The following is a 24159-nucleotide window of genomic DNA, read 5'->3' on the forward strand; positions in this document are numbered from 1 at the left end:
CATTTTTCTTATTTCCTTGACTTGAATAGTTAGGTCTGTGCATATAACCTACAGATTTTTCTGGAAAATACACTTCGTGAATTGCGGTCTACTGTGAATCTATGTCTTTCAAGTTATGTAGCATTTTTTTTTTTTTTTACTTGTTAGCAGTATATTTGGTTTATTGGTAAAGATGGTTCAATTGGTCCTCATTGTTTTATGAAGCCGCGTATAATGAAAATAAAATTGTAATACTTTTCAACTTCGTTACTTTTTCAAATTTTCTTGATTTGCGTATCCAGGTCTGTAATACTTTTTCTGGAGAATATATTTTGTGACTTGTAACCTGGTATGCAACTCTGCATTTCAACTTGTGTGACATATTCCTTACCTGGTAGCAATGTGTTTGATTTATAGGCAAGGATAGTTAAATTTGTCCTCATTGTCTTATGAAGCCAGTTAATAAAAATCACACTTCAACTTTGTTAATTTTCCATATTTCCTTGACTTAATAGCTGGGTATATTTTTATTATTAGGTTATTTTACGATGCTTTATCAACATCTTAGGTTATTTAGTGTCTGAATGAGATGAAGGTGATAATGCTGGTGAAATGAGTCCGGGGTTCAGCATCGAAAGTTACCCAGCATTTGTTCATATTGGGTTGAGAGAAAACCTCGGAAAAAACCTCAACTAGGTAACTTGCCCCGACCGTGAATCGAACCCGGGCCACCTGGTTTCGCGGCCAGATGCGCTAACCATTACTCCATAGGTGTGGACAGCTAGATATATGTACGTACTGATTTTTCTGGAGAATACATTTTTTTAATTGTGGCTTAGTATGGAAGTGCGCCTTCTAGGTTGTGTGACACTTTTCTTTCCCGGTAGCACTATGTTTGGTTTTTAGCAAGAATTATTGAATTTGTAATTGTGTTGTGGTGCCAATTAATGAAAATAGTAATGTGAGATATTTTAACTTTGTTAATATTTCACATTTATTTGACTTGGATAGTTTGGTCTGTGCATATAGTGATATTTCTGATTGATACGTTTTGCGAGTTGTGGACTAGAGTGGATCTGTCCCTTTCATGTAGTACTATGACACTTTTCTTATCAGGTGTTGTGAACTTAAATCGATTTTTTATTTACGAATTTGGATGTGCAATGAAATGTGTAATTTTATAGGACATACCTACTCATGTGAACAATCATAGGTCTCGGTGATTTCCCAAAATGAAAGAATTTTCACAATAATGAGGAAGAAATGTAGGAATGTAATCTGGCCAACAAACCAGCTTCAAGGCTGGGCTATCAATGTGCTGGCACGCATTATCCCATACTGATCCTATGATTACCTCTGTTGAGGTAAGTGAGCATTTGGCCAGCAGTCAGCCGGTAGGGCTGACTCTATTGGGACTGTTGTGCCATGGATTAATATTATAAGTTCAAGTTCAGCCCATAATGTCCCCTCGGCAAAATATGAAATTTCATATTCTTAACTATTCATGCTAGCAGTATGGGAACGAGAATTTTCACGATTCACGATATATTGAATGCAATTAACGCCCAAAATATTGTTATATTTCATAATATTTTGGTAAAATTTTCATATTTTATGAACATTTTTTTTCCTTCCATATTTTGCACGATTTTTTCCCCTTCTATTAATAATTCTTTCACTGAACCGGATATTGTAAGCATACAATAAAAATGTGTTCCAAGAAACACTTGAAATCCCAAGCCATTAACCGACATTCTTGGATACTCAAGGACAAGTGAAATGTCCAAATTCCTCTTTAGAGTCATTGAACTCATAGCGTCAATGAATTCAGGAAACCAAAACAAAACAAATGGTTCCTATTTCACTCCTGCCCATTCTTTGAAATCCAATGAAATTCTTTTCTATTTAGCCATGACTGTGTTTATACTTGCAAATTAACTTTTTAAACATGTTTCAACCATCCAGTTTACTGTCTCCTTCATTTTTGCTCGTTTTACACATTCGTACAAAATAATATTAACTGACAGAAGGTGCAATCAGTCTAGTATATACAGTAACGAAGCTTGAGTTGTGAGGGTGCTAGGAACAATAGACTGTGCCAGTACTATTTCGCATTATCTGTAATGAGGCGATATTAGCAATCCTAGTGGTTAGCAACTATCTATGGATGTATATTTACTATTTATTGAGCTTCGTGACTGTATATACTAGACTGTAGTGCAATCTTCTGCCAGAAAATATAGAAGAGTTATTTGTCTTGTATTATAAGTGTTAAATCCAGCCAATATAAGAATAATACATATAACCTAGTAGTTGATACAGCGTCGTTATGTAATCAAGTTTTAAAAAAATATAAATGATCAGAAACTGAACTTAGGCCTACCCAAGGCACTAGATAGTGAAATATCTTATGTTAAACTGTTAGGTTTTTATTTGGACCCAAAATTAGGATGGCACAAACACATAGAAAGAATAGTACAGTACTAAATTGTCAAGGGTAAATTTTGTTTTTAGGAAGTTAAGGCCATTGGTCTCAATAGAAACTCTCAGACAGGTATATTTTGCACTATTTGAATCTCATATTAACTATGGAATTCATATATGGGGAAGTGCAACAGAAGTCAATAGCATCTTATTACGGTACTACAAAAAGGACACTCAATAAAAATACCAAGGAATAATGTAGGCCACTATTTCCAGGAGTTAAAGGTACCATAATGTCAGTTTACAGTGTATACATTTACAGAACCTTGATCTTCCTTAGATCTAATATAGATCTTTATTATCCTAGATCAGATGTACATTCCTTTAATACGGTACTAGAAATAAAGATAAACTAGATTACACAAAGTGCAGATTGAGTGTGAGCTCAAATACTTGCTTTTTTAATGGCATCAATATACGGTATTTAATAAGCTACCATTCAAGGGGAGAAAGATACTAATAAATATGTTTAAGTCCAGTGTACATAATTGGTTGCTGAATAGACATTTCCATTCAGTGAATGAATTCATGGAGTGTGATGTGAATATTGTATTTTAGAAATGTAACCCTTTCTTTATATTTTAATTTTTCTGTTTGTATTTCAATTTCTTTTTTGTCCTTGTATAAATGTGTTAATATACATCATACTGTGTTTATTTCTCAATGTTTGTTTATTTGCCTGTGTCGTTTATTTGCTTATAATTATTTGTTTGTTGTTATTTAGTCAACTGTCCGAAGACAGGTCTGAACCTCACAAATGATACCAAGAAGGCACCACTTATGAGGCAACTAGGCCAGAAGATAATGGAGTAGGGTGGCCAGTTCCCTTCCCCCTCCATTGTATACATCACCGACTAGCTAGCTACATATTACACTAGTATGACTTCAGATGCATACAAACAATTGTTGTTCCTCTGACACATATCATCAAGTGAGGTGTAGTGCCTGATAATAGATGTACATATCAACCAGAACCTCAATCGGAGGATAATTATTTAATTGATTAAATGGCGATCTTACTCGTGTTAATTGTGTAAGCCGCACATGCTTACACAATTAACACGAGTAATATCGCCATTTAATCAATTATTTATATTCGTGTTAAAAGTAGTGTACAAAAGATTCAACATGGATAATTATTCGTTTATTTGTGCTAAGTTTATTTGTTTGTGCATTGTGAGTGTATGTGTGCAAGTGTATGTTATCTAACCTGACAATGTCATATCCAGCTCTTGTACACTGGTTTCTGACAAATAAATAATATTATTATTATTATTTTATTTTTTGTTATCTTCAATCTAAAAAATTGAGTTACCGGTATCTAGTTCTTACATTCAGGTAAGTATTTGATAATATACTGGTACACAAGCTGTTTAATTATACATATTTACTGTATTGTATTTGATAGCATATTGAATATAGACAAAACTATTGATCTCTAAAAACTTATTTTGTAAATGATAATGTTATTGTTAACTAAGCTGAGTTCTTGGCCATAAAACCATTAACTCTCATGCTCTCCAATATAGAAGAGTGATGTAGCAAAAGTATAACAGTTCTAATGTACGCTCCAGATTTTTATGTTATGGCAATTATATCATCTACATGCAACCTCCAAATTGTTTGAAGGAACACATCAGCCATTTTTTATCTTGTATGGTGGAGGGAGCCAAAGGCTTGTATTACAGCCTGAACCTTATTGCGCTTCCTATTCTGTGACTGATTGGGTAGCCGAACTGCTGCACTCTTGTACAAGTACAGCACGCTGCACTATGAACTTAACCTGGGCTATGGTATGGATGATGATGATATGTGAATTAATGATGGCGAAATGAGTCTGAGGTCCAACATCGAAAGTTCTGCTTCAATTGGTTGAGGGAAAAGCCCAGGTAACTTGTCCCAAAACAAGATTTGAACCCAGGCACGCTCATTTCACAGTCAGATGCGCTAACCATTACTCCAAAGCGATGGACACACCTGCCGTTAGTTAGTGGGGCCATATGACTAGGGACCGGATTTTTATGTAATTACATATTATATTCCTTTCAACCTAACCGTATATAAATAACAAATCTTTGCAAATCTTGTAATTATCATTAATATATTAAAATTTGATACTACATATTTTTACATATTTACCCCACATACATATTATGGCTTGGCATTACATAAATCTACATATTTAGGGATATTATTCATTTTTACTTCTCTAAAAGGAAAAAAAAAAAAAGACTTCTGCTGGGGAAGTTTACAATTCGAAATACACAGATTTAAAAAGCCTTTTTACCTACCCAAGAAAGGATATATTTCGGGACGAAACATAACGTCCTTAGTTCCAGGAAGTAATAGAGGCACTCACCCCGTACCACCCACTGTAAATATGAGTGAACAACAGGCAACCTTTCTTATACAGCTACCTTGTATTGTAAAAATCACTCAGAAAGGAGTGTTCCTTTATACGATGGAGTGGGATGAGGATGATATGATTTGTCTCGAACTATATTATTCTGCACACGTCTTAACAAGCTTTCCCATGCAATTTGCAACCTTACCCACCCTCTTTCTAATCCTTCCAGGGAAAACCCGTGTCAAGTCTGACATGAGCCACAATAAAGTAGCCTACTTTTGAAAAAAAGCTGTAAAGAAACAAACTGGAAAGTTGTTGAAAAATTAAAATAAATAGCTTTTCAGGTTATTGCTTGACCTCTTTACTTTAAATTTAGTAGACCTATATGGAAATGGGATTTTCCGAGCAATTAAAAAGTATGGTTCTCGGCTGGAATAATCCTACCCTTCTTAATGAGACAGGAATGTCACTTTTCAAACAACATGTAAATGCCTATAGTTTGAGGTTTTAGTAGATACCGGTACCTTGTTTCTTACAGGGAGCAGCTAAAATGCATGTGTCCTACATCTCCTCTTATTTCCTCCTAATCCAGTAAAGCGAAACAGTGCTTGCAATACTGTTGTGTCATTCACTTCACTCAGTTCTCTAGTTTTAGTACTTACAGTAAAAAGTGCAAGTGAGTTTATTTAGGCCTACTGCTTTTAACTAACTAAAATGGCCCCTGTATCTTCAACCCTAACGACAAAATCATGGATTGCGATGGATGAAGCATTCACTACAGATGGAAAAATAGTAATGTGTCAAGTGTGCGGTAAAAAAAGTCAGGTGCTCTATGAAATCACAACTGGAGAGTCTTATCTATCCTATACCTGCCAGATATTGATATTAAATATTTTCATAATTTTACATATTTTGGTACATATTTAGCTTATTTTTCTTACATAAAGATGTACATAAAAATTCGGTCCCTACATATGACTTAACCGGGAGGATTGTCAGACAACTCCCGACCATATCCCCTCTTCACCACTTAGGGGATGCTTATGCATGCCATGGCAGGTCTGCATGCTGAAATGACATTTCCTCCATTTTTGATGGAACAGTTATACTGCTTGACTTGGTTCCCAGAGCCTCGTTAGGTTGCACCATGGGAAGGTGAGAATGGAATGTGAGTAGGGGAGGTTATGAAATGCACTTCACTACCATTTGCAACCCATAAATGATTGCGTAAACCTAGGCTGACCAGATTTTTTATGGTCCAACATGGGACATCGGCAATTTCAAGAAAAACCACAAACACTTACCTAGTCACTGTCCGTTGAAATGTTGGAGAAATTACATGTAACAGTAGATACAATTATAGAACTTTGCACATTGAATTTGTACAGTATCTTAACTTTCTGAATTAAATGAATAAACACACATAACTTCTATACATAATTATGGCCACTAAGAACCCAATTTCAGTACTGATGCATATATCGAAATCTTTCACATGATATTGTACACACTGAATTCTAACACATACATTTTACAAGTACTAGTCTGAAGAATATATCTTTTTAAGGATCTGTTCATTCCCATACAGCTTCACACTAAGTTCTTCACATGAGAAATGAAAGTTTGTTTGCGCTTGTAACAAAGCTGTTTCAATTTTCATTCTTGACTTTTCATCAGTCCAGATTCAGTTCATTGTGGAGAGAAGTCTTTCAACTGACGATTTACTGACTGAAAGACACATGATTAATGACACTATTTTGAGAAGATTTTCAAATGGAATAGAATTTTCACCTATTGGTTTGTCACAAAACTTTTCATTTTTTGAACCATTTAATAATGGACACTGTGGCAGTTCTAACGCTTCCGCACAACGCGAATGAAGACGAAGATGGTATGTTCTTCTCAAAGAGTGCAGAATATCTCATACTGTGCTTGCTGGTTCTTCTGTCTCATACTGAGAACCGTTCAGAAATGTGCATGAATCACAACAGTTTCATCACGATACTTAAATATTCATGGGTAAAATGTCATTGAAACAAAATCAAAATTTCTGGGAACAAAATTAATTTCCAGGGACAAAAAGGGGACATTTGTTCCCTGGGGACAGCAACTCAAAACCGGGGATTGTACCCGGAAATCGGGGACGTCTGGTCAGCGTACGTAAACCTGCTTAAAATGGTTTAGGAATGGATATATTCGAGCACTGAAATATTTATTTCATATTTTGCCAAAATAAATTTTATATTTTGGTAAAATTGTTTTCATATCAGTGGCGAATATTTAGAGCAGCATACAGTGCATGCCCTATATTGTTTGACAACGTGTGCTCTGTTTATTTTTTTTTTCATAGAGATATTGACATCAAGTTTAAAAGTTAACCATGTTAGACTGCAAACTAGTGTATGAATGATGCTGAAGTCCACCCAGGTTAGACTCCACTACGTTATATGCAAAGCATGCATCTCTGCCAAAACTGCCTTATAGTCTCGAGGTGTGTTACTATCTACAGGCTTGACCTTCGCCGATACAAAAGGAAGAATTTTTAAGGGTGTAAGAACCTGTCACTCTTGTCAGAAAAGGAGATTCCTCCCTGCATGCTGTGGAATAACGCACACTTTTCTGCTAGTTAGACCATGCCATTTCATGGTTATCCCGACACTGACACTTTCAGTACAATGACCGAAACAGGACTATTTATTTTTTTTAATTATGATTTATTTTACGACGCTCATGAACGACAATTTTATGTGTCGTGCATGTTACATCAGTTGTTCTAATGATGTAAATAATCATGATTTTAGTCATTTTCTGTGCATTTTATAGAGAAAAATATTTTGGAAATGTCCGGTTTTGTTCGGAAATATGAGGGAAATGTCCACTTTTGTTCGAAAAAAAAACTCTTTGACATTTGTAACTTAAAACATACACGTCACTTACATCAACTGTACATGGAGTAACGAATATAAGATTATATGGTAATTATGTAGTAAGCATCGGCCAGACAGTCTTGCAGCAATAGGGGCTCAGAGCACATAGGCTTATATTACCAAATATATACCTGTATTTTAATTAAATTTTGAAAATTTTCTTATGACTTGCATATTGTGAGCCCCTTTACACTCTAAGGGAAAATATGTGCCCAGGACTTTACTGTGGGAAGATGGCAGCCTGGCCGGTGTTTACTACCAATCATCCATACCATAACACTTTTACAATAATTTCAATTAAAAGATATTTAGCTCAACTATGTGAATGCAAACTACATGAAAATAAAAATATGAAAGGCTCATCTCCCTAGATATCCCTCACTTTCATTCTACTGTATCATGGAAAAATGAATATATTATAACACTTTTACAATAATTTTAATTAGCAATAAGTTATTATCACTCTTGCACAAAGAAGTGTAAATGACCGATTTTGAATGGATTGGTAATTGCTACACATACAAAATGTTGGAAATGTCCGTTTTTGATACAAAAAAGGCAAAGAAAATATTGACAATAGTATGATATGGAATTATCAGGTTTTTATTGAAAATACTGATTTCAACATACCGTTTCTCATGGAAATGACGAGATATAATAAAAACAGTAACATATTCAGAAAGATGCCTCTCTGAACATAGGTACCAAAATCGTAAAAAACTCATTTTTTGTTTTCGGTGGAAATGATCGGTTTTGTTTGCAACCTCCACTTTTAATCTAAAAGTTAAAAAATATTTAACATAGTCCATCATAGTGGTAAGACAAAATAATAACTTTTCTAAATAATTGTGGGATAAATGGCTCAGAGTAAAATAATGAGCAAGTTTGACTGGAAATATTCTCGAACAAGCTATGACTGCATTTTACTTGTGTGGCATAGGGATGGGGCCCAGGACCATATAGATAGGTATGGATTTACTTGTGGTGGACTAGTCTACCGGCTTCACTTCTGCTTCTTTTACCACACAATAACTCCATGAAAAAATCAATTTGCTACAATTCAATAACCGTATGTAACAATAGGAAAATATTGTGTGTATTGTGCTTGAATTTTATTTTGTTATTATTATTTTTTTTGTTCTGTTTCATACAGTGGTATATTTCAACAACTATATTAGCAACTGAACTATAGAGCTTTGCTTGCTATATATAACAACAGTGTTTTGTTTCTATCTTCTTGCGCCATACAATACCGCTTTCATTTGAGTGACATCACAGCAAAGTCTGGGCTAACTGGCTTACACAGCACGCATATATCACTCTGTGGTGTCAGTTGACAGTCTTCGTAGTTAGCAGCAATCCTCTGTGAATTGCGTACACATGCTTGAGAAATTAAGCATCGTATTATGCTGCAAAAGTTATGCCCTTGCCTGAATTGTTTCACAAAGAGTACTGGTAATTAAATTTTTATAAATATTTCTTGAGGTGGTATCATTTTTCAGAACTGTCGAGTAATTTTTTAATTCCAAACAAACTGTGAATAATAGTCCCACGTTGTACGTGCTTGGTCTATTAATATAAATTGATACATTTTATGAAGATTAACATAGTTTTGCGACATTGATGCTCTCTTTTTTCCTCCTTTATTAAACAAATATACCAACAACAAAATATAATATATTTAAATAGAAAGAAAGCAACATAAAAGTTATCAGTATTTCAGGAAACAAAGAAATTGAGACTCTTTTGTTTGCAGATGGCCACCTTTATAAAAAAAACAGAAGACTCAGAGGGTACATTGCAAAGATCAATATTTACACAAATTAGAGACATTTAACAACTAGCTATGGATTATACTGTATATTTCTGCTTCTAAGTTAAAAACAATGGCTTTCAATGGATGGAATCCAATTGGAAGTAAAATTATATTATTCTTCTTCTACTTTCAACGTATGAAAAAGTTTATAGGAATCATAATATATTGCTCGTCCAATATGTAAGTAAATACGTAGGCTTGATGCCTGTTTCTCTTCAATAATTCGCCTCTACTATGTCTTTCTCCTTCTCTTTGATCGTCATATGTTTCTATTTCCAATTGGAAATCTGTTCCTGGCTCTTTTTACTATTGTCATTTGTTGACTTATATGGTCATCCCATTCTTTTCTTCTGTTTTTTATTCAATTGGATACCGGTATTTTATCTGTTTTTAAATCCTTTCTTATTTCGTCACTTCCAATTTGATTCCTTAAAGTTCTGTTTGCTATTGTTCTTGAAACTTTCATTTCAATGAACCTCTGGGTTCTCGAAAAGTCAGGATGCGAATTAAGATTTCTGATGAGGCAATGATAGAATCCTAAGATAGGGAATACCTCGTTAGCGTTGGACCTCGGACTCATTTCGCCATGATTAATCACATAATCATAAATTCATCATCATGCATACAATAGCCTGGGTTAAGTTCACGGTGCGGCGTGCTGAACATTTCAAGCATTCAACCATATCGGAAGTTCTCCAAACTAAATGTATTTACGTATTGTATCTTTTGCATCACTCCTCTTATCTTAATATACACAAACTGATAACAACAGAACTACAGAGGCGACCTCAACCTGATTCGATATGGCTTAAGATAAGATCTGTAATTCTTAAGTTATTGATTGTTGTCAGCTTGTCGGTATACTTTATAAAGTATACTAGTATTAAACCATATTTTGTAAGGGGGATAGACGTTATCCCTGGCAGGGATGTTGATATGAATTTATGAGAGGACGATAACTTTCCAACGGGGGAGGGGGGAAATTCCCCCATCCCCCTCGTTAATTCGCACCCTGCTAAAAGCCATTTGTAAGTAAGTAACGTATTATGATGATTACCTGTCCACATTATTGAAGTGTATAGACATCCAAAACCCAGTTACGCCTATTTTCTTCGTGTTGTAATGAAAACAAATTTGTGTCGAATATCAAATGTACCGTATTTGTGTAGCTGAATAAACACACAAACTTCCTATTTCATTATGTGGGTTTTGTAATACCCATTAATCATTTATTGATCATAATCATTTATTTCATTTGTGGTCCTGTGCCGTGGCGTCGTGGTCTAAGGCATCCTGCCTGGGACTCCTGTTACGGAATGCGCGCTGGTTCGATCCTCGTGGGGGAAGAAATTTTCTCATGAAATGTCGGCCAGTGTATGGCACCGGTGCCCACCCAGCATCATGATGCACTTGGGGAGCAGCGATGAGTAGCAAAAATCCGGTTGCCAAAGCCAGCTATAACAGCTGGGGGGATCATCGTGCTAACCACACGATACCTCCATTCTGGTTAGATGATCGTCCACCTCTGCTTCGGCTTGTGAACGTGAGGCCAACAGCCGGCAGGTCGGTCTGGGCTCTTCGAGGGCTATGACGCCACGAATTATTTTTATTACATTTGAGTTCAGTTCCAATTATTTCAAATTAAGAAACGAAAAATACTGTTGTAAATGTATCATGCCTGTTTTTAGAGGCGTGTACAGTTAACTTCGTTGCTATGCTGTACCATTTCCGTTGTCATTATTTTATCACCTGTGTCTACAGTTGCGACATTATCTTCCATTGCTATCATGTGTTTGTTAGCTTCTCGCATATCTTTTATATAGGCCTACTGGCTGTTATTCATGTTCGTAAAATGTCAATTTTTATGACATCTATTGATTATCTATAATAATCCAATAGTGTTTGACTCTGAAAACACAGTTCCTTGTGGTAACTTTCTTTACTATTCTGTATGATTATTGACTACGGAGTACGGTAGCAAGCAGTGGCGGCTCATGAACCTTTCGTGAGAAGGACTGAAGCTCATTTTATTATATGACTGGGATTTTATTTCACTTTAAAATCATTTATTTGTATATATAACCAATATACATGGAAGAACAGCAGATATTTTGGCTAATATTTCGAAAAGAGAAGTAAAACAATTATTAAATTATTTTGTTAATAAACGTATAGGCCTAGGAATATATAATAAAATTATTTATTCATTCCGCGTTGAAGCCTCCTTCATTTTCTTACTGTTATACTGTCCATCTTTTATGAAACTTACACCATTTGGAACGCTTGAGTGGTTCTGCGCATTCTGCAATCACGTAATCTCGCGAGCGAAAGTTTCAGTCAGTTGATAAGATCTGTAAATGTTATGTTTTATTTTACGACGCTCGCAACTGCCGAGGTTATGTCAGCGTCGCCGGTGTGCCGGAATTTTGTCCCGCAGGAGCACGCTTAAATGCAATCGATCTGGCTCGAGATCGAACTCGCAACCTCGGGCATAGAAGGCCAGCGCTATACCAACTGCGCCAACCAGGTCGACAATAAGATCTGAAAGCAGATACGTCTGTTCACCTGTGAAGACTTAAATATTTTACGTTTAGTTTTACATTAAAATAATTTAATTATATAAATCACAATTAATATTAATTAAATTACGATGCATGAAACCCGTTCAAGACGATTTATAAATTTATTTATGGAGGTAGCCTACTACGTAACAAGTATGATACTCCTAGAACAGAAATTTCAGTGTTTTAAGGATATATGCATATAGGCGTTTCATTATGTGGGAAGGTGAAAGCGAGAAGAAGACTGGTTGCTGTGTGCGTGCGTCGTGTTTGTGTGTGCGCATAATTTTTTCTCATCTTATAGGTCATTCGTTATCTCGTGAAACCAAATGCTTATGTTCGCCGTAGCTCATAGTAAGAACCTTATGGTGGGGCTAAGCCTAGGGTTTCCATTCATCCCGTTTTTCCCGGGACAGTCCCGTTTTTTGATCATATATCCCGGTGCCCCGTTTTTTTTTTTCCAAATGTCCCACTTTTGAGTAGCTTTCCTAAAAAAATGGATTACGTAAGTTGTTCTCTTTTCAATAAATAGCGCTCCTGGTTATTAATTCATAGAATACTATTTCTATTGCAATTTTGGTGATACCACAGTCTCGTATATACAGTCACGAAGCTCAATACGTAGTAAATATGCATCCATAGATAGTTGCTAACCACTAGGATCGCTACTATCGCCTCATCACAAACAATGCGAAATGGTACCTGCACAGTCTATTGTTCCTAGCACCCTCACAACTCAAGTTTCGTGACTATATACCAGTGGCGGCTGGTGAAGTTTGGGCCCAGGTGTTACACTTTCTGTGATGAGAGGGGTAGAATTAGTTACCTTTATCAGTACATGGTCATGAAAATTTTATCCAATGCTGGTACTTAAATTATTAATATCAGTTATGTCCGTTCTTGTCCACGACTGTTCCCCATCAAACAAAATACACGGAAAACAAAACAGTGCGTTTTTCACTTCACAACCACAAAGCCAGTCATGATTATTGTAAATTTCCTTTCCAAAAATTCTCTTGAACTGTCTTTTCCCCGTAGTAACTGTCTGGACAATATTTAGACATCACTGCACTATAAAAATTGTAATAACTATCACAATTCACATAAAACTCATTAAACTCCAGAAAAGTTCCTGTTTTTTAAACAACTTACAAAATTCAAGAACTATTTGCTTCCGGTTGTTGCAAGAGCTTTGCCGCGACCAGCTGTGTTAACTGCTGGGATAGGGAACTCTGAACCGAGCCTACCTTCAATACCAGCCGCTACACGAATCTGGCTATTGCTTGAGCCGCACAACGACCACTTCTGAAGTATTCACAATTTGATGAATTTTATAAAAGCTGATTATTTTATACTCGAATTCTTGAATGATATATAAATTTAAAAAATGTATATATTTAAATTGGACGAGAAGGAAACTTAAAATGTGTTTAGTTATTTAATATAAACAAAATTTTAATGTGCGGGAAAAACTTGGTCGTTGTGCAACGCTGCAACATGATCAGCAGCCGCCACTGGTATATACAGTACTAGCACAATCTAGTATATACAGTCGCGAAGCTCAATACGTAGTGAATATGCAAACATTAGATAGTTGCTCACCACTAGGATCGTTAATATCGCCTCATTACAAGCAATGCAAAATAGTACCGTAACAGTCTATTGTTTCTAGCACCCTCAAAACTCAAGCTTCGTGACTGTATATAGTAGACTGTGGTACTAGGCTGTGACGATTTACAGCGATGCTCTTTTCTTCTCTCTCCATGCTTATGTTGACACTATTAGTTATAATTTCCGTTTCCGATTACATTCAGTATCATAGCATCATCAGATCATCATAGCCGAAAGTTGAGGTTGTATAGTGCATTATAATTTTGTATCGCTTTTCATCATGCCGAAACGTAAGTGCAGTATAAACGATAGCATCAGAAAAGAATTCCCATTCATCAAAGGTGGAGATGAAAATGTGGAATGTAGGCTACATTGTGCAATCTAGATTTTGTGTTTCACGTGGTGGTCGATCAGACATAGTCAATCACGTTCATAAATCTGAGAAATATTTGAATGCAACTTAAAATATTATCTGCACTCTTGTTTATAGTACCTATCATCAAGTTGTATTTTAATAATAATAATAATAATAATAATAATAATAATTTCAAGGTTTGCCGAATGGCCATTAGGATGTATTTTTATAATTTGATTAAAATGTGATTGTGACGTATGTGATGATTTATTTAAACATTTTCAATTTTTATTGTGTCCCTTTTTTACAAAATGTCCCAGGTTTTTAAGTAAAAAAAATTGGAAAAGTCCCAGTTTTTTAAAATTACGTTATGGGAACCCTAGGATAAGCGAGCTATAGTACTTACCTTGCAAGTCGAAGCCTAGCGAGGGAGGGAAGCTTCTCAGATCACTTTTTCCTTCCCCTCACGCGCAGGTAGGTTTTACGAGAAACCGAATGGCCTATACAACCATTACAATATTATTGACATAACAACAGGCAGTACCGGATTAACACTAATAGCTAAGTTAGCATATGCTATGGGGCCCGCGCTTCAAAGAGCCCTCAATAGAAAGTTATAAAATTAAACAAATAAATAGAAAATAAAAAAATATATATAGTTGATATCACTTGTGAAAGTCAGACCTGTCTTCGGACAGTTGACAACAACAACACATTATATATTCTTGCAAGCTGTCAGAAGAAAATGACATCCCAGCGTATACTGTGAATCTGACAACGTTGTTTACATGTCGAGAGAACGGCCTGCTGAATGGTACTGCCATATTGAGAGTTCTGTGTTTGCGTTAACTCCTTGCTGTGTCGTGTGCAGGCGTTGTGTCCTCATTGGTTCGCAGACTACAAGGTGAGGAACATACAAGTTTGAACTTCACAGTCTAATAATTAATCCAATCTGTATATTCCATATAAAATGAGTTTTAACAAGCCTTAAACAGGTAATTTTCAGGGTACTATTCCTAGTTGGTGGTTATGTGATTCATAGGCGCTCATAGTCACAAAAATAACATAAATTTGTAACTTTTCACTAGTCTTTGTTGGTTACCACTATTTAGTTTTTGTGACATAAACACTGTTGGTGTTTTGAAAATTAACAATTCCTGTATAAATATAAATGTTAGACCTAATAAATGCTTATACATATGCCTCTTCCATTGTTTACAGCAGTGCTTTTCAAATAGTTGTGTACGTGACATGCAGTTTTACCACACAACACACGATAATCATATTTTATTTTTATTGTTTGCTTCTTGTTTTATTTATTATGTTCTCAACTCTAGCGATTTATTCAATGTCAGACGCTACAATGGTGAAGTTCTTTTGAAAAAGAGGGAATTTGACCTTTCGCTTACTGATTATATAAAATACAAATTATTGTAAATGTTTCATACAGTAAAGATACTCGTATATCCTTCACACGACACGAAGATCGGGTAGTTCAGTTAGTAGAGCCAATTTTATACGGACTGAAAGGTCCTGGGTTCAGTCTCGGGTGGTGACGGGATTTTTCTCGTCTCCGCGGTCCATTCAGCCTACATCATATGGAATATTGGATCTTTTCCGGGGTTGCGGGAGATGGTTTGCCACGTGTTGCATGGCCTTCGTGCCCATTGCGCGTCGCCCGGTCTATCTACAGTATGTAAGAAAATGCTCTGTAGGCCTATAACTATTTAGTAAACAAGACTTCTTAACTGTAAGAATCAAGACTGGAAATGCAGACGATTTAAATTTCAACCAATTAAGATTGGCCGGCAGTTAATGCTGGTTCACAATAAACTGGAAACGAGAATCGGAACGAAAACGAAAATGGTAAAAATTGTTAAAATGTGTACATTTAAATGTGAGCATTCACAATTAACGAAAAGCTTGCCGGAGCCCGGGATCGGGAACGGAGATTTGGCCAAGTTTCAACTTTGGCGTTCACGTTTCCGATCACAGCCCACTAGATTCATTCTAGTGCCATCTAAAAGCTATTTTGTCGTCGTACATTTTGTAGCAAGAAGACCGTGACATAACCTATGTAGACTATTATTGTCTTCTGTGCTGTGCATCATGGAGCAAGTTTTATTTGATGAGATTCTAATATTGAGTGTTGAGGAAAATCCTCACGTTTACGATAAGCGGCGCGCCTCGTATAAATATGAGAAAATGAAGGAGAATGCGTGGCTTTCAATAGCTGCATCTTTGAACATCGATCGTAAGTGAATCATATTTTATTACTGTATTGGTTGTATTATACACTACATATTCATGCTTCAATTCAATAACTACTGTTGTGTTCATTTTTGTTCTATTACAAATGTTTCTTCTCTAATTATTTTACGTTATGGTAGACTTAAAATAGGTTGTGATAATAAAGCTGCATGGGCATATTTATAGTACCGTTGAAATTTTGAAATTGGTTAACCTGTGTTTATGTTGGCTGCCTTGTACTCATGAGAGAACGCCGTTGGTCAATTATACACAAATAACATCATAATTCGTAATATCGACTTTATATATCGTTATTGAGATGCATAACGATATGCATAGTCGTCTACGTTCTCGGTTTATTGTGAATCAAAAATTTTCATATTCACGTTCTCTGCTTCTCGTTCCCGGTTTATTGTAAACCAGCCTTTACAGATACGGTACGGGAATTGTGAGCAACTAACCTTTCCTAAAATCTCCTTCATTAAAAAAAACACACACACACACACACGCACGCACGCACGCACACCCCCTTCAAAGAACCAACTACCTGAAAAATTACAAAATATAATTTGTTTTAGTTTCTGAAGAGTCATCAAATTTAAATGCAATATTGTGTCGATTGTGTACCATTTTAGTTAAAGAAAAAGGGTCTAAATTTTCCATAGGGGACATATTCAAGGAGGATGATTCACTGTTTTGCAATACTATATGTTATCAGGCACCACTCCATCTCTTACTATTAGCTTACATTAGTCACCGCTAGCAGAGCTGAATACTAGCAGTGTTGTCAATAATTTTCGAATGACCTATGTATAAACATTTGCGGCAAGATAAACTGACCTTCGTACTCGGGCTGAGGCCGTCTAAGTTTGGGAAGAAGATTAGCTACTTAACATGAACAAAATCAGTTCCATAGTTTAGGAGAAATCGCTGTACAAGGATAGAAAGTCAGGCAGCGCGCCGAAAGCACTTTCTGAAATGCTGACAACTTGTATTTTCGCGGAAAAAAAAAAACGAAATAGATTCTTTTCTGCATCATACTACTCTACATTTATCCTACGAATAATGAGAACGTTAAAAGAAAATAGACGGTAGAGAACAGCTGAATTTCAGTGAGTGCGGACGACGCTCTGCTGCGAAGCATCGAGAAGGCGTCTGCTGTCAGCCTTTTGATATTCCGCAGTGCTGCTTGCAGTGGGTCGTGCTGAGTCATCTTCGGAGGTGAGCGCTGGTTAGTTGGAAGGGTCGCATCCCTTGTGATATAAATTTTTTATAGGGTTTCCTCAATAACTTGGCCCCGTTTTCAGGTAAGTGAACAGATTCAGCAAATTCCAGAATCCGATGGGATATTCCTGGTCATATTTTTGAAAGCTAGATTAGATTATAATATATTTAAAAGTTACTCTAAAAATTGAAGTTTAATTCACTGTAAATGTCATACTGCATCACACAGAAATAGCATATATCATATTAATGCCAATTTCAAACATTGGTTACTATTGACTGGAGATTCTTTAAGATTAAAGCCGAAATGTTACTGTAACATTGAAAGTGTTTATTTTTAACGAAAACTATTTTCAGACATTGCATGTTCTTATTTTTGCCACGTCTCCTAGTTTGATGTTAAATCACTGTTTCGAATAAATATTCTGAGAGCGAAATTTAAAAGCAAGGAGTATATTGCGGGTAACCGACTGTGATGAGGACTTGTTGTAACGAAACAAGAGCGCCCGCAGTATCAAATCTCAGTGGTAGCAAGATGGTTAGAAAATTAGAGGAAGCGGATGGACGAGGAGGGAGAAAATTGAACATAAAAATAGCCAGTTCTGAAATATAAATTACCCTGCGCACGCATTCATAGTTTGAAGGACTCGTTTTTGTTGAATTGTTTACTGACGGTCTTACTAATAAAAATTCTATATACAGACGTTTAACTGTCTTATACTTATACAATGAGTAGCTCGTTTATACGTCCTGTGTAAATTCCTTTCTAATAATCACTACATACGTCGTGTATAACAGTGTAACTGTTACACAGCTACGTAATAGTTTCGTCATTACTTCGTTACGAAAGGTAATAGAATATCTGAGGTTCCCTATTGCATCCAGTAGAGCGCTCTAGTGTGGTATGTTAAGTATCGATAATACAACTGGCTTTAATCGATTACCACACTATATTTTGGTCAAAGAGTGCAAGCTACAGCAATATTATTCTAATTATTCTGTGCTCTTTGGTTTGTTCTTCTGTGATTACAAGGCAACCATCATCATAAAATGACAGTCGATACGAACAGCTGTTAGAGGGGCGGCCATTTTTTCTCTAAATACAACGCTTAAACAAGGGGTTTCGTGTATATAACTACTGCAAAGCAATTCCCATTGTATAGTTACAGACTGTTTATACATTCATCGCTTATGCGTGGTTTATTAGTAAAGTTTTCTGTCCCAATTCTGCATAAGTCTCGTATAAAAACTATACACGGTTTATTAGTAAGACTGTTAGGGTTTAAGAAAACATGTGTCGAACTCATAAAGAAAAAAATAAATAAATAAATAAAAACTCGTGAAAGTAAAAATCTCAGTAATAGCTATTGCTATCACTGGCTACCCCCTGCGGACGCCCTTGTAACGAAACACTTTCACCAAATCTGAACAAAATGTTGTCATGCAGTTCTCAGAATTTCAAGTGACTTCTCGTGCAGAAAGAGATCTAAAAATTCCTTTATTTTGAATGTTGAGCATAAGACAGAAGAATTAGGCTTGTACAGACCAATTATTTAGTCCTGAAAGCTCAGCGACGCGAAAGAGGGGAAGTATTAGGAGTAGTGGGGAGAGTTCCGGAGTAGAGATAAGGGCGAGCGGTCGGTAAAGGAATGCAGTACAGCTTAAATTGTACTAGAAACATACTGCTCTACCGCACGCATGACATCCGATCGCTCCGAAGGCAAGCGAGTGACTAACCCAAACACCCCTTTGCGTAACTAAATGGACTCGCCTGACCCAGGCGCACATCTCCGGCGACTGTCAAGAGTAAATAATCGTACTGTAGGACCCCTACAGTTTTGCGGAAAACGTTCATAAAATAGATTTCGTGTTAATGTGATATTTAGATTTTTAAGGAATGTGTTTATATTTATAGGTAGGGCTATTGTGAATATGATTGAGAGTGAAGTGAATTTAATACAATTTGTGTGTTGAATTATTATTATTATTATTATTATTATTATTATTATTATTATTTTATTAAACATACATCAGTAGACCTACGTATTTACAGTGAATTGCTGTGTGCATCTGAATTGGTTTGTTGAAGGACCGTTAGCATGAGTCTGTGCTAAGAAAAATAAAAATAATTGATGTAAGAAAGTAAGTATATATGAGCCTTGTTGTCAGCATCTTGGAGTACAATACCACATCACACATTGGACTGTTTTTGGACTCATATTCGGTGCCCGTAGCACGATCCCACTAGAAACTTTCAATCAACTTAAACAATTTAAAATTTTAGATGCAACGATTGATGCCATAGGATCTCATGTGTTAAAATCATCCTGAGCTATAAATTAGTAATCATTTGTACCCAATAAACTTTTATTGTAAATGATTTCCTATGTTTTCTTATCATTTATCTTAATGTTTTTTTCTTTCAAATTATCACATACATAATTGTTTTTTTATCATTGTTCATTGTGAATTGATTAGTAGGCCGATCTATTGAACCCTTATTTCGGGTGGCTTTTATTGATACAAAATTATTATTATTATTATTATTATTATTATTGTTATTATTATTATTATTATTATTATTATTGTTATTATTATTTCTTCTAGGAAACACCACAACAATGTCGGGGTCTTATCCGTTACTATGTGACTTCACAATAGTTTGACGTAGCGTGTTGCTGTTGCAAAGCAAGCGACGTAAGACGTTGGAATTTAGGAAACATTTTATTCATCTGACTAGAGCAGTGATGTCAAAGCAAGCTCATTTTTCTGACCTTGACGTCGTGCGCGGGTAGCAAGCGCTAAGTATGGAAAGAGGCAGGGTTGTGTATATGAATAAGCAACCTGTTGGATTAAAAACAGTGGTGCACAAACTTCAAACGGAACGTGAAATTTTATGTCGTTATTTTTATATGGCTTCTTTCTGTTTAATATTATCTATATTGTTTGTAAAACAAAAGTACTAACACCGATTTCTTAATATTGCACTTGTGTTTTAAATCTTAATAACGTAATAGAGAGTTAATAAGGAATATTCACTTAAATTCCTTAGCAGTATAATATTATACTGTATTAAGTGGATGAAACACATCATTCATAAAGAAAGTGATATCCCAAAGAAAGAAATTGAGTATGACATGATAAGTTGGAATTTATATTGATGATATCTTTAGCCTTACAAAAGTAATCAACAGACTAATCAAAACAATATTACAGTACAAAGCAAAGTTACCTAAGTACTGTATCTGTTTTAAGTATAATTAATATTACATAACAAAACTCTTATCGCATTATGCTTTTAAGGTGATATTTGTGAGCAACTTCCTATCATCAGAATATTAAATTATTTTCTCGAAATCTGCTGAAGCTATAGAGCTGACATTTTTACAACACATGGGCACGTATCTTTTGCTTATGATGTAACAGTAGTTGCTTTGTTAATTCATTTCCTTACAAACAATTTCCATGCGAATATTTTCAAAATTTTCAATACACTATCTTCAGTAATACGTATACTGTATACGGTATATTAGATTTACGAAAACATTCTGTAAGGCTACTAAATAAATAGGCCTATATCTGAAAATTTCACTTTTCTATACGAAAAGTTGAGAAAATATTTCTTTTGAATAAAAAAAATCAAACTTGTGAAAAATGAGCATTAAAAGTAAAACTTACATTCTTATAATGCACTTATACTTCTCAGGCAAATCTAAAAATTAACATGGATACAGTTTTAATAAGCTCTCTTCCCTTTATCTATTGAATCAGTGTTGGCCATCCCCGAATATAGCTCGACCAAGCGGCATAAACCACCTCTTTCGTCTGTCTCTTTCCTTTCCTCTGTAAAGCGCTCAGGCTCTCCTGGGCTCTAAAGCGCGCGCTTGCTCCTGTGGGCATCAATTGACATGCCTGGACTAGAGCATAAACGTCTTTCGTTGAAAAAAGTGACAGGGAATTTGAGGAAATCCCAATGATTGCGTGTAACGTACTGGATATACTGGAGTTATGCTGAGGCCACACAGAGCGCTATGTTATGTACGCTATGTTCGCTGCATCCGGTGGCCATGCTGAAAGCTATGTTTTCGCGAAACTCTCCTGTCTACTGGTTGCAGCTAGAGTCTTCTTCTTCTTCTTCTTCTTCTTCTTCTTCTTCTTCTTCTTCTTCTTCTTCAGTCCCTTCTGCTGCTAAGCGTCGGGTTCGCCTCTCTCCGTCCATTTCATCCATTTTTCCCGGTCTCTACACATTCTCTTCATCTCTACCATTGTTTTTCCTTTCTGTTGGCCTATTCTTTCTATTGTATCCTCCCATTTAATCCTTGGTCTTCCTCTTCTCTTTCTTCCTTTCACTCTCATTTCCATCACCTGTTCAACCTTCCTTTCCTCTCCCATACAATATACATGCCCAAACCATTTCAACTGCCTTTCATTAATCACCTATGTTAATGCTTTTCTCAGTTTAACTTCTTCTCTTATCCTGTCATTCCTTATCCTATCTCTCCTGGTCTTTCCTACAGTTCTTCTAAGATATTTCATTTCCACTGCTGTTAATTTACTTCGATGTTTATCTAAGAGTGGTAAGCTTTCGGTACTATATTGTATTATAGGTTTAATTATCGAATTATATATCTGTATTTTTGTCTTAGTGGTTATTTCTTTTTTCCCAACTATTGTATTACTTATTTGATAGTATGCTGACGTTGCTTTCTTTACCCTGTTCAGTACTTCTTGATCTGCAGCTAGAGACAAGAAACAATATTTCCCGCTCCATTAAAACATTTCGTGTTATAGCTCCTATGATAGTCAATCGCGATGTAATTTTTATGATTGATAGGTAGTGTCTAAGGAAAGCAGATAAAAGAATTAAAAAAATATATATTTTTTTAAGTTAGGGAGGAGGGATACTAACTTCGAAGTGATTGTTCAAAATATACATTTACAGTGAATTTACACCTTCAAAAGTTGCTCGGCGGCAAACGTTTTTATTTTTCATTTTAGATGGAGGTCAAAGCGAGAGAAACGTTGAGAGTAAATTAAAATTACTTCTAAAAGTTGTCGCAACTCAAAATCTTTACTGATTTCCTATTCACAACGACTTAAACGAGTGTTTTGTTTGGAGGACAATATTCTACATGCAGAGTGACAAACTTTTGTCTGGTAACGGCGAATTTTCAGATGAAATCTTCGAGCTAATTTCAAATCTGTTGTCGGCCTGGTTGGCGCAGTTGGTATAGCGCTGGCTTTCTATGCCTGAGGTTGCGGGTTAGATCCCGGGCAAGGTCGATGGCATTTAAGTGTAATTAAATGCGACAGGCTAATGTCAGTAAATTTACTGGCATGTAAAAGAACTCCTGCATACTTGAAATTAATACACCGTGTCCCACTTAGAGGGATCGAGATGTAAGTGGTAATTTCAGGTGTAAATAATGGTTTATGAACATAACTTTTTACATAACTTGATGTAAAAACTCTCGGAGTTTCGGAAAATGCTGAACGCAACTCGATGTGTGCACCTTGAGTTGCCCTGCAGACATCTGAACGGTGTTCAACCTCCCGCCAATTGTTCTGTGACATTTGTGGAGTCACTAGCGCAGCTGCATTTGTGATGCGTTGCCTCAGTTCCTCCAAAGTGTTATCTCTGCCTCTTTGGTACACAACATCCTTCACAAAGCCTCAGAAAAAAAGTCCAAGGGGATCAGATCGGGTGACCTGATTGGCCAGGCAATGGGTTCTCGTCTTCCGATCCACCTATTCATGTACGACGAACATAGCGTTATACAAACGTAACAGATTTTTCTTCTGCTAGCCATAGCACACCTTGAACTTTCTGTTGTGATCTCCTATGGCGTGATCTCCTACAAAATGGCTCCAGGCTTGTTTTAGTAACAAACGAAAGTTACGCATGCAGCTGTTTTCAGACTTTGTTCCGTAAACTTGGACAGTTTCTCTATCTTGTCAGATGTAAATGTCAACGATATCTTTATCTAGTTTTAACTGGTAAGCATTTATTTCTCGATACCTCTTAGCTGGACGCGGTGTAAATTGCAAAACAAGTTAAGCAATCAACAGGCAGTAAGCAGATATGGGATGTCTTAAGAGTGGGATTTAATCTGTGAAACATACTTGAAATTAATACAATTGCAAAACAAATTGAGCAAACAACAAGTACTAAGAAGATATGGAATGTGTAAAGAGTAGGATTTAATTTGTGCACGTGGATTATCTGTTGTAGCCTAAATTGGGCCTCGTTTATCAACTATTCGAGATAAGTAGATAACCATTCAATCTGGGTCTGAAGTAAAACACATAAGGAAAAGTTGCATCTCTTTTCGTGATTAGTTTCAGTAAATTCAAATCTTTGGAGTTTATGGATATATTTTCAGAAGTTTTCTGAAAACTTTCCAGTCAGTACAGTGTGGCATCTGCAAGAGTTTGCTTAAATCATTAACACTGCAGACTGATAATGGGTTCTCTAGATAGGTTTTGGTTTTCGAGATATATTTATGTAATCTGAATGCCATTAGTTCTTGGTCTTTCCGATTTCGCTTTATCATGAATTGAATCAGTTTCTTCAAACTTCTTAATTAATGCATGCTAAGAAATCA

General features: G+C 35.8%; 1 protein-coding gene across 8 annotated transcripts in view; it reads left to right on the top strand.

Moving 5' to 3' along the window:
• LOC138704766 (uncharacterized) overlaps positions 1-24159 on the top strand; it is a 466235-nt gene that overhangs the window by 30627 nt on the left and 411449 nt on the right. Inside the window, exon 2 of one of the 8 annotated variants that reach the window (XR_011333425.1) lies at positions 3188-3774. The exons of 3 other annotated variants lie outside the window; for them this stretch is intronic. The gene's annotated coding sequence lies outside the window, so the exon portion shown is untranslated. Of the gene's footprint in view, positions 1-3187; positions 3775-17055; positions 17638-24159 lie in introns of those variants that run through there. 4 more of the 8 variants (XR_011333427.1, XM_069832980.1, XM_069832984.1 and 1 more) reach the window with 4 other exon arrangements.

The sequence above is a fragment of the Periplaneta americana genome, chromosome 8 (genome assembly GCF_040183065.1).
Source record: "Periplaneta americana isolate PAMFEO1 chromosome 8, P.americana_PAMFEO1_priV1, whole genome shotgun sequence".
Classification (NCBI taxonomy): domain Eukaryota; kingdom Metazoa; phylum Arthropoda; class Insecta; order Blattodea; family Blattidae; genus Periplaneta; species Periplaneta americana.